Source organism: Streptopelia decaocto (genome assembly GCF_964273445.1).
Source record: "Streptopelia decaocto genome assembly, chromosome: 7".
In the NCBI taxonomy this organism is placed as follows: Eukaryota; Metazoa; Chordata; class Aves; order Columbiformes; family Columbidae; genus Streptopelia; species Streptopelia decaocto.
In genome coordinates this window covers 48,631,227-48,645,167 of record NC_138661.1, presented here as the reverse complement: position 1 = coordinate 48,645,167, position 13,941 = coordinate 48,631,227, and positions in this window count along the sequence as shown.

Genomic DNA, 13,941 nt, shown 5'->3' with positions numbered 1-13,941 from the left:
CATTTTGACGTCAAAAACTCTAAAAGTCCGGTTGAGCTTCTCAAAATCAAGGTTGACATGTTTAGAGTTCCCTCAAACATTTTGGCATTCCTGGTGAAACTTTTGACGTTCTCACGAAATTTTCCAAATCCCCAACAAAATTATTACACTTTCACATCAAAATCTCTAAAACTCTGGTTGAGCTTCTCAAAATCAAGGTTGACATGTTTAGTGTTCAGACAAACATTTTGACATTCCTGGCGAAACTTTTCACTTTCTCACGAAATTTTCTAAATCCCCAACAAAATTCTTACACTTTCACATCAAAATCTCTAAAAGTCCGGTTGAGCTTCTCAAAATCAAGGTTGACATGTTTAGAGTTCCCTCAAACATTTTGGCATTCCTTACGAAACTTTTGACGTTCTCAAGAAATTTTCCAAATCCCCAACAAAATTCTTACACTTTCACGTCAAAATCTCTGAAAATCCGGTTGAGCTTCTCAAAATCAAGGTTGACATGTTTAGAGTTCCCTCAAACGTTTTGGCAATCCTGGCGGAACTTTTGACGGTTTCACGAAATTTTCCAAATCCCCAACAAAATTCTTACACTTTCACATCAAAATCTCTAAAACTCCGGTTGAGCTTCTCAAAATCAAGGTTGACATGTTTAGAGTTCCCGCGGACATTTTGGCAATTCTGGCGAAACTTTTGACGCTTTCATGAAATTTTCCATATCCCTGAAAAAATTCTTACACTTTGACGTCAAAATCTCTAAAAGTCCGGTTGAGCTTCTCAAAATCAAGGTTGACATGTTTAGAGTTCCCTCGGATATTTTGGCAATCCTGGCGAAACTTTTGACGTTCTCAAGAAATTTTCCAAATCCCCAACAAAATTCTTACACTTTCACATCAAAATCTCTAAAAGTCCGGTTGAGCTTCTCAAAATCAAGGTTGACATGTTTAGAGTTCCCTCAAACATTTTGGCATTCCTGGCGAAACTTTTGACGGTCTCATGAAATTTTCCTAATCCCAAACAAAATTCTTACACTTTCACGTCAAAATCTCTAAAACTCCGGTTGAGCTTCTCAAAATCAAGGTTGACATGTTTAGAGTTCCCTCGATCATCTCGAACATGTTGGCAATCCTGGCGAAACTTTTGACGTTCTCACGCAATTTTCCAAATCCCCAACAAAATTCTTACATTTTGACGTCAAAAACTCTAAAAGTCCGGTTGAGCTTCTCAAAATCAACGTTGACATGTTTAGAGTTCCCTCAAACATTTTGGCATTCCTGGTGAAACTTTTGACGTTCTCACGAAATTTTCCAAATCCCAAACAAAATTCTTACACTTTCACATCAAAATCTCTAAAACTCAGGTTGATCTTCTCAAAATAAAGGTGGACAATCGTTAGAGTTCCCTCGAACATTTTGGCAATCCTGGCGAAACTTTTGACGTTCTCACGAAATTTTACAAATCCCAAACAAAATTCTTACACTTTCACATCAAAATCTCTAAAACTCTGGTTGAGCTTCTCAAAATCAAGGTTTACATGTTTAGTGTTCAGACAAACATTTTGACATTCCTGGCGAAACTTTTCACTTTCTCACGAAATTTTCTAAATCCCCAACAAAATTCTTACACTTTCACATCAAAATCTCTAAAACTCCTGTTGAGATTCTCAAAATCAAGGGTGACATGTTTAGAGTTCCCACGAACATTTTGGCGTTCCTTACGAAAATTTTGACGTTCTCAAGAAATTTTCCAAATCCCCAACAAAATTCTTACACTTTCACGTCAAAATCTCTGAAAGTCCGGTTGAGCTTCTCAAAATCAAGCTTGACATGTTTAGAGTTCCCTCAAACATTTTGGCAATTCGTGAGAAATTTCGACGTTCTCAAGAAATTTTCCAAATCCCCGACAAAATTCCTACACTTTCATGTCAAAATCTCTAAAAGTCCGGTTGAGCTTCTCAAAATCAAGGTTGACATGTTTAGAGTTCCCTCGAACATTTTGGCGTTCCTTGCGAAACTTTTGACGTTCTCACGAAATTCTCCAAATCTCTGCCAAAATTTTTACACTTTCACATCAAAATCTCTAAAACTCCAGTTGAGCTTCTCAAAATCAAGGTTGACATGTTTAGAGTTCCCTCGAACATTTTGGCAATCCTGGGGAAACTTTTGACGGTCTCAGGAAATTTTCCAAATCCCCAACAAAATTCTTACACTTTCACATCAAAATCTCTAACAGTTCGGTTGAGCTTCTCAAAATCAAGGTTGACATGTTTAGAGTTCCCTCAAACATTTTGGCAATCCTTGTGAAACTTTTGACGTTCTCAAGAAATTTTCCAAATCCCCAACAAAATTCTTACACTTTCACGTCAAAATCTCTGAAAGTCCGGTTGAGCTTCTCAAAATCAAGGTTGACATGTTTAGTGTTCAGACAAACATTTTGACATTCCTGGCGAAACTTTTCACTTTCTCACGAAATTTTCTAAATCCCCAACAGAATTCTTACACTTTCACATCAAAATCTCTAAAACTTCTGTTGAGCTTCTCAAAATCAAGGTTGACATGTTTAGAGTTCCCTCAAACGTTTTGGCAATCCTGGCGAAACTTTTGACGGTTTCACGAAATTTTCCAAATCCCCAACAAAATTCTTACACTTTCACATCAAAATCTCTAGAACTCTGGTTGAGCTTCTCAAAATCAAGGTGGACATGTTTAGAGTTCCATCAAACATTTTGGCAATCCAGGTGAAACTTTTGACGTTCTCACGAAATTTTCCAAATCCCCGACAAAATTCCTACACTTTCATGTCAAAATCTCTAAAAGTCCGGTTGAGCATCTCAAAATCAAGGTTGACATGTTTAGAGTTCCCTCGAACATCTCGAACATGTTGGCAATCCTGGCGAAACTTTTGACGTTCTCACGCAATTTTCCAAATCCCCAACAAAATTCTTACATTTTGACGTCAAAAACTCTAAAAGTCCGGTTGAGCTTCTCAAAATCAAGGTTGACATGTTTAGTGTTCAGACAAACATTTTGACATTCCTGGCGAAACTTTTCACTTTCTCACGAAATTTTCTAAATCCCCAACAAAATTCTTACACTTTCACATCAAAATCTCTAAAATTCCGGCTGAGCTTCTCAAAATTAAGGTTGACATGTTTAGAGTTCCCTCGAATATTTTGGCAATCCTGGCGAAACTTTTGACGTTCTCAGGAAATTTTCCAAATCCCCAACAAAATTCCTACACTTTCACGTCAAAATCTCTAAAAGTCCGGTTGAGCATCTCAAAATCAAGCTTGACATGTTTAGAGTTCCCTCAAACATTTTGGCAATTCGTGAGAAACTTCGACGTTCTCAAGAAATTTTCCAAATCCCCGACAAAATTCCTACACTTTCATGTCAAAATCTCTAAAAGTCCGGTTGAGCTTCTCAAAATCAAGGTTGACATGTTTAGAGTTCCCTCGAACATTTTGGCGTTCCTTGCGAAACTTTTGACGTTCTCACGAAATTCTCCAAATCTCTGCCAAAATTTTTACACTTTCACATCAAAATCTCTAAAACTCCAGTTGAGCTTCTCAAAATCAAGGTTGACATGTTTAGAGTTCCCTCGAACATTTTGGCAATCCTGGGGAAACTTTTGACGGTCTCAGGAAATTTTCCAAATCCCCAACAAAATTCTTACACTTTCACATCAAAATCTCTAAAAGTTCGGTTGAGCTTCTCAAAATCAAGGTTGACATGTTTAGAGTTCCCTCAAACATTTTGGCAATCCTTGTGAAACTTTTGACGTTCTCAAGAAATTTTCCAAATCCCCAACAAAATTCTTACACTTTCACGTCAAAATCTCTGAAAGTCCGGTTGAGCTTCTCAAAATCAAGGTTGACATGTTTAGTGTTCAGACAAACATTTTGACATTCCTGGCGAAACTTTTCACTTTCTCACGAAATTTTCTAAATCCCCAACAGAATTCTTACACTTTCACATCAAAATCTCTAAAACTTCTGTTGAGCTTCTCAAAATCAAGGTTGACATGTTTAGATTTCCCTCGAACATTTTGGCAATACGTGTGAAACTTTTGACATTCTCACAAAATTTTCCAAATCCCCAACAAAATTCTTACACTTTCACATCAAAATCTCTAAAAGTCCGGCTGAGCTTCTCAAAATTAAGGTTGACATGTTTAGAGTTCCCTCGAATATTTTGGCAATCCTGGCGAAACTTTTGACGTTCTCAGGAAATTTTCCAAATCCCCGAAAAAATTCCTACACATTCACGTCAAAATCTCTAAAACTCTGGTTGAGCTTCTCAAAATCAAGGTTGACATGTTTAGAGTTCCCTCGAACGTTTTGGCAATCCTGGCGAAACTTTTGACGTTCTCAGTAAATTTTCCATATCCCCGAAAAAATTCCTACACTTTCACGTCAAAATCTCTAAACCTCTGGTTGAGCTTCTCAAAATCAAGGTTGACATGTTTAGAGTTCCCTTGGACATTTTGGCATTCCTGGCGAAACTTGTGACTGTCTCATGAAATTTTCCTAATCCCAAACAAAATTCTTACACTTTCACATCAAAATCTCTAAAACTCCTGTTGAGCTTCTCAAAATCAAGGTTGACATGTTTAGAGTTCCCTCGATCATCTCGAACATGTTGGCAATCCTGGCGAAACTTTTGACGTTCTCACGCAATTTTCCAAATCCCCAACAAAATTCTTACATTTTGACGTCAAAAACTCTAAAAGTCCGGTTGAGCTTCTCAAAATCAAGGTTGACATGTTTAGAGTTCCCTCAAACATTTTGGCATTCCTGGTGAAACTTTTGACGTTCTCACGAAATTTTCCAAATCCCCAACAAAATTATTACACTTTCACATCAAAATCTCTAAAACTCTGGTTGAGCTTCTCAAAATCAAGGTTGACATGTTTAGTGTTCAGACAAACATTTTGACATTCCTGGCGAAACTTTTCACTTTCTCACGAAATTTTCTAAATCCCAACAAAATTCTTACACTTTCACATCAAAATCTCTAAAAGTCCGGTTGAGCTTCTCAAAATCAAGGTTGACATGTTTAGTGTTCCCTCAAACATTTTGGCATTCCTTACGAAACTTTTGACGTTCTCAAGAAATTTTCCAAATCCCCAACAAAATTCTTACACTTTCACGTCAAAATCTCTGAAAATCCGGTTGAGCTTCTCAAAATCAAGGTTGACATGTTTAGAGTTCCCTCAAACGTTTTGGCAATCCTGGCGGAACTTTTGACGGTTTCACGAAATTTTCCAAATCCCCAACAAAATTCTTACACTTTCACATCAAAATCTCTAAAACTCTGGTTGAGCTTCTCAAAATCAAGGTGGACATGTTTAGAGTTCCCTCAAACATTTTGGCAATCCTGGCGAAACTTTTGACGTTCTCAGGAAATTTTCCAAATCCCCAACAAAATTCTTACACTTTCACATCAAAATCTCTAAAAGTCCGGTTGAGCTTCTCAAAATCAAGGTTGACATGTTTAGAGTTCCCTCGGACATTTTGGCAATCCTGGCGAAACTTTTGACGTTCTCAAGAAATTTTCCAAATCCCCAACAAAATTCTTACACTTTCACATCAAAATCTCTAAAAGTCCGGTTGAGCTTCTCAAAATCAAGGTTGACATGTTTAGAGTTCCCTCAAACATTTTGGCATTCCTGGCGAAACTTTTGACGGTCTCATGAAATTTTCCTAATCCCAAACAAAATTCTTACACTTTCACATCAAAATCTCTAAAACTCAGGTTGATCTTCTCAAAATAAAGGTGGACAATCGTTAGAGTTCCCTCGAACATTTTGGCAATCCTGGCGAAACTTTTGACGTTCTCACGAAATTTTACAAATCCCAAAGAAAATTCTTACACTTTCACATCAAAATCTCTAAAACTCTGGTTGAGCTTCTCAAAATCAAGGTTGACATGTTTAGAGTTCCCACGAACATTTTGGCGTTCCTTACGAAACTTTTGACGTTCTCAAGAAATTTTCCAAATCCCCAACAAAATTATTACACTTTCACATCAAAATCTCTGAAAGTCCGGTTGAGCTTCTCAAAATCAAGGTTGACATGTTTAGAGTTCCCTCAAACGTTTTGGCAATCCTGGCGAAACTTTTGACGGTTTCACGAAATTTTCCAAATCCCCAACAAAATTCTTACACTTTCACATCAAAATCTCTAAAACTCTGGTTGAGCTTCTCAAAATCAAGGTGGACATGTTTAGAGTTCCCTCAAACATTTTGGCAATCCAGGTGAAACTTTTGACGTTCTCACGAAATTTTCCAAATCCCCGACAAAATTCCTACACTTTCATGTCAAAATCTCTAAAAGTCCGGTTGAGCTTCTCAAAATCAAGGTTGACATGTTTAGAGTTCCCTCGAACATTTTGGCGTTCCTTGCGAAACTTTTGACGTTCTCACGAAATTCTCCAAATCTCTGCCAAAATTTTTACACTTTCACATCAAAATCTCTAAAACTCCAGTTGAGCTTCTCAAAATCAAGGTTGACATGTTTAGAGTTCCCTCGAACATTTTGGCAATCCTGGCGAAACTTTTGACGTTCTCAGGAAATTTTCCAAATCCCCAACAAAATTCTTACACTTTCACATCAAAATCTCTAAAACTCCGGTTGAGCTTCTCAAAATCAAGGTTGACATGTTTAGATTTCCCTCGAACATTTTGGCAATACGTGTGAAACTTTTGACATTCTCACAAAATTTTCCAAATCCCCAACAAAATTCTTACACTTTCACATCAAAATCTCTAAAAGTCCGGCTGAGCTTCTCAAAATTAAGGTTGACATGTTTAGAGTTCCCTCGAATATTTTGGCAATCCTGGCGAAACTTTTGACGTTCTCAGGAAATTTTCCAAATCCCCGAAAAAATTCCTACACATTCACGTCAAAATCTCTAAAACTCTGGTTGAGCTTCTCAAAATCAAGGTTGACATGTTTAGAGTTCCCTCGAACGTTTTGGCAATCCTGGCGAAACTTTTGACGTTCTCAGTAAATTTTCCATATCCCCGAAAAAATTCCTACACTTTCACGTCAAAATCTCTAAACCTCTGGTTGAGCTTCTCAAAATCAAGGTTGACATGTTTAGAGTTCCCTTGGACATTTTGGCATTCCTGGCGAAACTTGTGACGGTCTCATGAAATTTTCCTAATCCCAAACAAAATTCTTACACTTTCACATCAAAATCTCTAAAACTCCTGTTGAGCTTCTCAAAATCAAGGTTGACATGTTTAGAGTTCCCTCGATCATCTCGAACATGTTGGCAATCCTGGCTAAACTTTTGACGTTCTCACGCAATTTTCCAAATCCCCAACAAAATTCTTACATTTTGACGTCAAAAACTCTAAAAGTCCGGTTGAGCTTCTCAAAATCAAGGTTGACATGTTTAGAGTTCCCTCAAACATTTTGGCATTCCTGGTGAAACTTTTGACGTTCTCACGAAATTTTCCAAATCCCCAACAAAATTATTACACTTTCACATCAAAATCTCTAAAACTCTGGTTGAGCTTCTCAAAATCAAGGTTGACATGTTTAGTGTTCAGACAAACATTTTGACATTCCTGGCGAAACTTTTCACTTTCTCACGAAATTTTCTAAATCCCCAACAAAATTCTTACACTTTCACATCAAAATCTCTAAAAGTCCGGTTGAGCTTCTCAAAATCAAGGTTGACATGTTTAGAGTTCCCTCAAACATTTTGGCATTCCTTACGAAACTTTTGACGTTCTCAAGAAATTTTCCAAATCCCCAACAAAATTCTTACACTTTCACGTCAAAATCTCTGAAAATCCGGTTGAGCTTCTCAAAATCAAGGTTGACATGTTTAGAGTTCCCTCAAACGTTTTGGCAATCCTGGCGGAACTTTTGACGGTTTCACGAAATTTTCCAAATCCCCAACAAAATTCTTACACTTTCACATCAAAATCTCTAAAACTCCGGTTGAGCTTCTCAAAATCAAGGTTGACATGTTTAGAGTTCCCGCGGACATTTTGGCAATTCTGGCGAAACTTTTGACGCTTTCATGAAATTTTCCATATCCCTGAAAAAATTCTTACACTTTGACGTCAAAATCTCTAAAAGTCCGGTTGAGCTTCTCAAAATCAAGGTTGACATGTTTAGAGTTCCCTCGGATATTTTGGCAATCCTGGCGAAACTTTTGACGTTCTCAAGAAATTTTCCAAATCCCCAACAAAATTCTTACACTTTCACATCAAAATCTCTAAAAGTCCGGTTGAGCTTCTCAAAATCAAGGTTGACATGTTTAGAGTTCCCTCAAACATTTTGGCATTCCTGGCGAAACTTTTGACGGTCTCATGAAATTTTCCTAATCCCAAACAAAATTCTTACACTTTCACGTCAAAATCTCTAAAACTCCGGTTGAGCTTCTCAAAATCAAGGTTGACATGTTTAGAGTTCCCTCGATCATCTCGAACATGTTGGCAATCCTGGCGAAACTTTTGACGTTCTCACGCAATTTTCCAAATCCCCAACAAAATTCTTACATTTTGACGTCAAAAACTCTAAAAGTCCGGTTGAGCTTCTCAAAATCAACGTTGACATGTTTAGAGTTCCCTCAAACATTTTGGCATTCCTGGTGAAACTTTTGACGTTCTCACGAAATTTTCCAAATCCCAAACAAAATTCTTACACTTTCACATCAAAATCTCTAAAACTCAGGTTGATCTTCTCAAAATAAAGGTGGACAATCGTTAGAGTTCCCTCGAACATTTTGGCAATCCTGGCGAAACTTTTGACGTTCTCACGAAATTTTACAAATCCCAAACAAAATTCTTACACTTTCACATCAAAATCTCTAAAACTCTGGTTGAGCTTCTCAAAATCAAGGTTTACATGTTTAGTGTTCAGACAAACATTTTGACATTCCTGGCGAAACTTTTCACTTTCTCACGAAATTTTCTAAATCCCCAACAAAATTCTTACACTTTCACATCAAAATCTCTAAAACTCCTGTTGAGATTCTCAAAATCAAGGGTGACATGTTTAGAGTTCCCACGAACATTTTGGCGTTCCTTACGAAAATTTTGACGTTCTCAAGAAATTTTCCAAATCCCCAACAAAATTCTTACACTTTCACGTCAAAATCTCTGAAAGTCCGGTTGAGCTTCTCAAAATCAAGCTTGACATGTTTAGAGTTCCCTCAAACATTTTGGCAATTCGTGAGAAACTTCGACGTTCTCAAGAAATTTTCCAAATCCCCGACAAAATTCCTACACTTTCATGTCAAAATCTCTAAAAGTCCGGTTGAGCTTCTCAAAATCAAGGTTGACATGTTTAGAGTTCCCTCGAACATTTTGGCGTTCCTTGCGAAACTTTTGACGTTCTCACGAAATTCTCCAAATCTCTGCCAAAATTTTTACACTTTCACATCAAAATCTCTAAAACTCCAGTTGAGCTTCTCAAAATCAAGGTTGACATGTTTAGAGTTCCCTCGAACATTTTGGCAATCCTGGGGAAACTTTTGACGGTCTCAGGAAATTTTCCAAATCCCCAACAAAATTCTTACACTTTCACATCAAAATCTCTAACAGTTCGGTTGAGCTTCTCAAAATCAAGGTTGACATGTTTAGAGTTCCCTCAAACATTTTGGCAATCCTTGTGAAACTTTTGACGTTCTCAAGAAATTTTCCAAATCCCCAACAAAATTCTTACACTTTCACGTCAAAATCTCTGAAAGTCCGGTTGAGCTTCTCAAAATCAAGGTTGACATGTTTAGTGTTCAGACAAACATTTTGACATTCCTGGCGAAACTTTTCACTTTCTCACGAAATTTTCTAAATCCCCAACAGAATTCTTACACTTTCACATCAAAATCTCTAAAACTTCTGTTGAGCTTCTCAAAATCAAGGTTGACATGTTTAGAGTTCCCTCAAACGTTTTGGCAATCCTGGCGAAACTTTTGACGGTTTCACGAAATTTTCCAAATCCCCAACAAAATTCTTACACTTTCACATCAAAATCTCTAGAACTCTGGTTGAGCTTCTCAAAATCAAGGTGGACATGTTTAGAGTTCCCTCAAACATTTTGGCAATCCAGGTGAAACTTTTGACGTTCTCACGAAATTTTCCAAATCCCCGACAAAATTCCTACACTTTCATGTCAAAATCTCTAAAAGTCCGGTTGAGCATCTCAAAATCAAGGTTGACATGTTTAGAGTTCCCTCGAACATCTCGAACATGTTGGCAATCCTGGCGAAACTTTTGACGTTCTCACGCAATTTTCCAAATCCCCAACAAAATTCTTACATTTTGACGTCAAAAACTCTAAAAGTCCGGTTGAGCTTCTCAAAATCAAGGTTGACATGTTTAGTGTTCAGACAAACATTTTGACATTCCTGGCGAAACTTTTCACTTTCTCACGAAATTTTCTAAATCCCCAACAAAATTCTTACACTTTCACATCAAAATCTCTAAAATTCCGGCTGAGCTTCTCAAAATTAAGGTTGACATGTTTAGAGTTCCCTCGAATATTTTGGCAATCCTGGCGAAACTTTTGACGTTCTCAGGAAATTTTCCAAATCCCCAACAAAATTCCTACACTTTCACGTCAAAATCTCTAAAAGTCCGGTTGAGCATCTCAAAATCAAGCTTGACATGTTTAGAGTTCCCTCAAACATTTTGGCAATTCGTGAGAAACTTCGACGTTCTCAAGAAATTTTCCAAATCCCCGACAAAATTCCTACACTTTCATGTCAAAATCTCTAAAAGTCCGGTTGAGCTTCTCAAAATCAAGGTTGACATGTTTAGAGTTCCCTCGAACATTTTGGCGTTCCTTGCGAAACTTTTGACGTTCTCACGAAATTCTCCAAATCTCTGCCAAAATTTTTACACTTTCACATCAAAATCTCTAAAACTCCAGTTGAGCTTCTCAAAATCAAGGTTGACATGTTTAGAGTTCCCTCGAACATTTTGGCAATCCTGGGGAAACTTTTGACGGTCTCAGGAAATTTTCCAAATCCCCAACAAAATTCTTACACTTTCACATCAAAATCTCTAAAAGTTCGGTTGAGCTTCTCAAAATCAAGGTTGACATGTTTAGAGTTCCCTCAAACATTTTGGCAATCCTTGTGAAACTTTTGACGTTCTCAAGAAATTTTCCAAATCCCCAACAAAATTCTTACACTTTCACGTCAAAATCTCTGAAAGTCCGGTTGAGCTTCTCAAAATCAAGGTTGACATGTTTAGTGTTCAGACAAACATTTTGACATTCCTGGCGAAACTTTTCACTTTCTCACGAAATTTTCTAAATCCCCAACAGAATTCTTACACTTTCACATCAAAATCTCTAAAACTTCTGTTGAGCTTCTCAAAATCAAGGTTGACATGTTTAGATTTCCCTCGAACATTTTGGCAATACGTGTGAAACTTTTGACATTCTCACAAAATTTTCCAAATCCCCAACAAAATTCTTACACTTTCACATCAAAATCTCTAAAAGTCCGGCTGAGCTTCTCAAAATTAAGGTTGACATGTTTAGAGTTCCCTCGAATATTTTGGCAATCCTGGCGAAACTTTTGACGTTCTCAGGAAATTTTCCAAATCCCCGAAAAAATTCCTACACATTCACGTCAAAATCTCTAAAACTCTGGTTGAGCTTCTCAAAATCAAGGTTGACATGTTTAGAGTTCCCTCGAACGTTTTGGCAATCCTGGCGAAACTTTTGACGTTCTCAGTAAATTTTCCATATCCCCGAAAAAATTCCTACACTTTCACGTCAAAATCTCTAAACCTCTGGTTGAGCTTCTCAAAATCAAGGTTGACATGTTTAGAGTTCCCTTGGACATTTTGGCATTCCTGGCGAAACTTGTGACGGTCTCATGAAATTTTCCTAATCCCAAACAAAATTCTTACACTTTCACATCAAAATCTCTAAAACTCCTGTTGAGCTTCTCAAAATCAAGGTTGACATGTTTAGAGTTCCCTCGATCATCTCGAACATGTTGGCAATCCTGGCTAAACTTTTGACGTTCTCACGCAATTTTCCAAATCCCCAACAAAATTCTTACATTTTGACGTCAAAAACTCTAAAAGTCCGGTTGAGCTTCTCAAAATCAAGGTTGACATGTTTAGAGTTCCCTCAAACATTTTGGCATTCCTGGTGAAACTTTTGACGTTCTCACGAAATTTTCCAAATCCCCAACAAAATTATTACACTTTCACATCAAAATCTCTAAAACTCTGGTTGAGCTTCTCAAAATCAAGGTTGACATGTTTAGTGTTCAGACAAACATTTTGACATTCCTGGCGAAACTTTTCACTTTCTCACGAAATTTTCTAAATCCCCAACAAAATTCTTACACTTTCACATCAAAATCTCTAAAAGTCCGGTTGAGCTTCTCAAAATCAAGGTTGACATGTTTAGAGTTCCCTCAAACATTTTGGCATTCCTTACGAAACTTTTGACGTTCTCAAGAAATTTTCCAAATCCCCAACAAAATTCTTACACTTTCACGTCAAAATCTCTGAAAATCCGGTTGAGCTTCTCAAAATCAAGGTTGACATGTTTAGAGTTCCCTCAAACGTTTTGGCAATCCTGGCGGAACTTTTGACGGTTTCACGAAATTTTCCAAATCCCCAACAAAATTCTTACACTTTCACATCAAAATCTCTAAAACTCCGGTTGAGCTTCTCAAAATCAAGGTTGACATGTTTAGAGTTCCCGCGGACATTTTGGCAATTCTGGCGAAACTTTTGACGCTTTCATGAAATTTTCCATATCCCTGAAAAAATTCTTACACTTTGACGTCAAAATCTCTAAAAGTCCGGTTGAGCTTCTCAAAATCAAGGTTGACATGTTTAGAGTTCCCTCGGATATTTTGGCAATCCTGGCGAAACTTTTGACGTTCTCAAGAAATTTTCCAAATCCCCAACAAAATTCTTACACTTTCACATCAAAATCTCTAAAAGTCCGGTTGAGCTTCTCAAAATCAAGGTTGACATGTTTAGAGTTCCCTCAAACATTTTGGCATTCCTGGCGAAACTTTTGACGGTCTCATGAAATTTTCCTAATCCCAAACAAAATTCTTACACTTTCACGTCAAAATCTCTAAAACTCCGGTTGAGCTTCTCAAAATCAAGGTTGACATGTTTAGAGTTCCCTCGATCATCTCGAACATGTTGGCAATCCTGGCGAAACTTTTGACGTTCTCACGCAATTTTCCAAATCCCCAACAAAATTCTTACATTTTGACGTCAAAAACTCTAAAAGTCCGGTTGAGCTTCTCAAAATCAACGTTGACATGTTTAGAGTTCCCTCAAACATTTTGGCATTCCTGGTGAAACTTTTGACGTTCTCACGAAATTTTCCAAATCCCAAACAAAATTCTTACACTTTCACATCAAAATCTCTAAAACTCAGGTTGATCTTCTCAAAATAAAGGTGGACAATCGTTAGAGTTCCCTCGAACATTTTGGCAATCCTGGCGAAACTTTTGACGTTCTCACGAAATTTTACAAATCCCAAACAAAATTCTTACACTTTCACATCAAAATCTCTAAAACTCTGGTTGAGCTTCTCAAAATCAAGGTTTACATGTTTAGTGTTCAGACAAACATTTTGACATTCCTGGCGAAACTTTTCACTTTCTCACGAAATTTTCTAAATCCCCAACAAAATTCTTACACTTTCACATCAAAATCTCTAAAACTCCTGTTGAGATTCTCAAAATCAAGGGTGACATGTTTAGAGTTCCCACGAACATTTTGGCGTTCCTTACGAAAATTTTGACGTTCTCAAGAAATTTTCCAAATCCCCAACAAAATTCTTACACTTTCACGTCAAAATCTCTGAAAGTCCGGTTGAGCTTCTCAAAATCAAGCTTGACATGTTTAGAGTTCCCTCAAACATTTTGGCAATTCGTGAGAAACTTCGACGTTCTCAAGAAATTTTCCAAATCCCCGACAAAATTCCTAC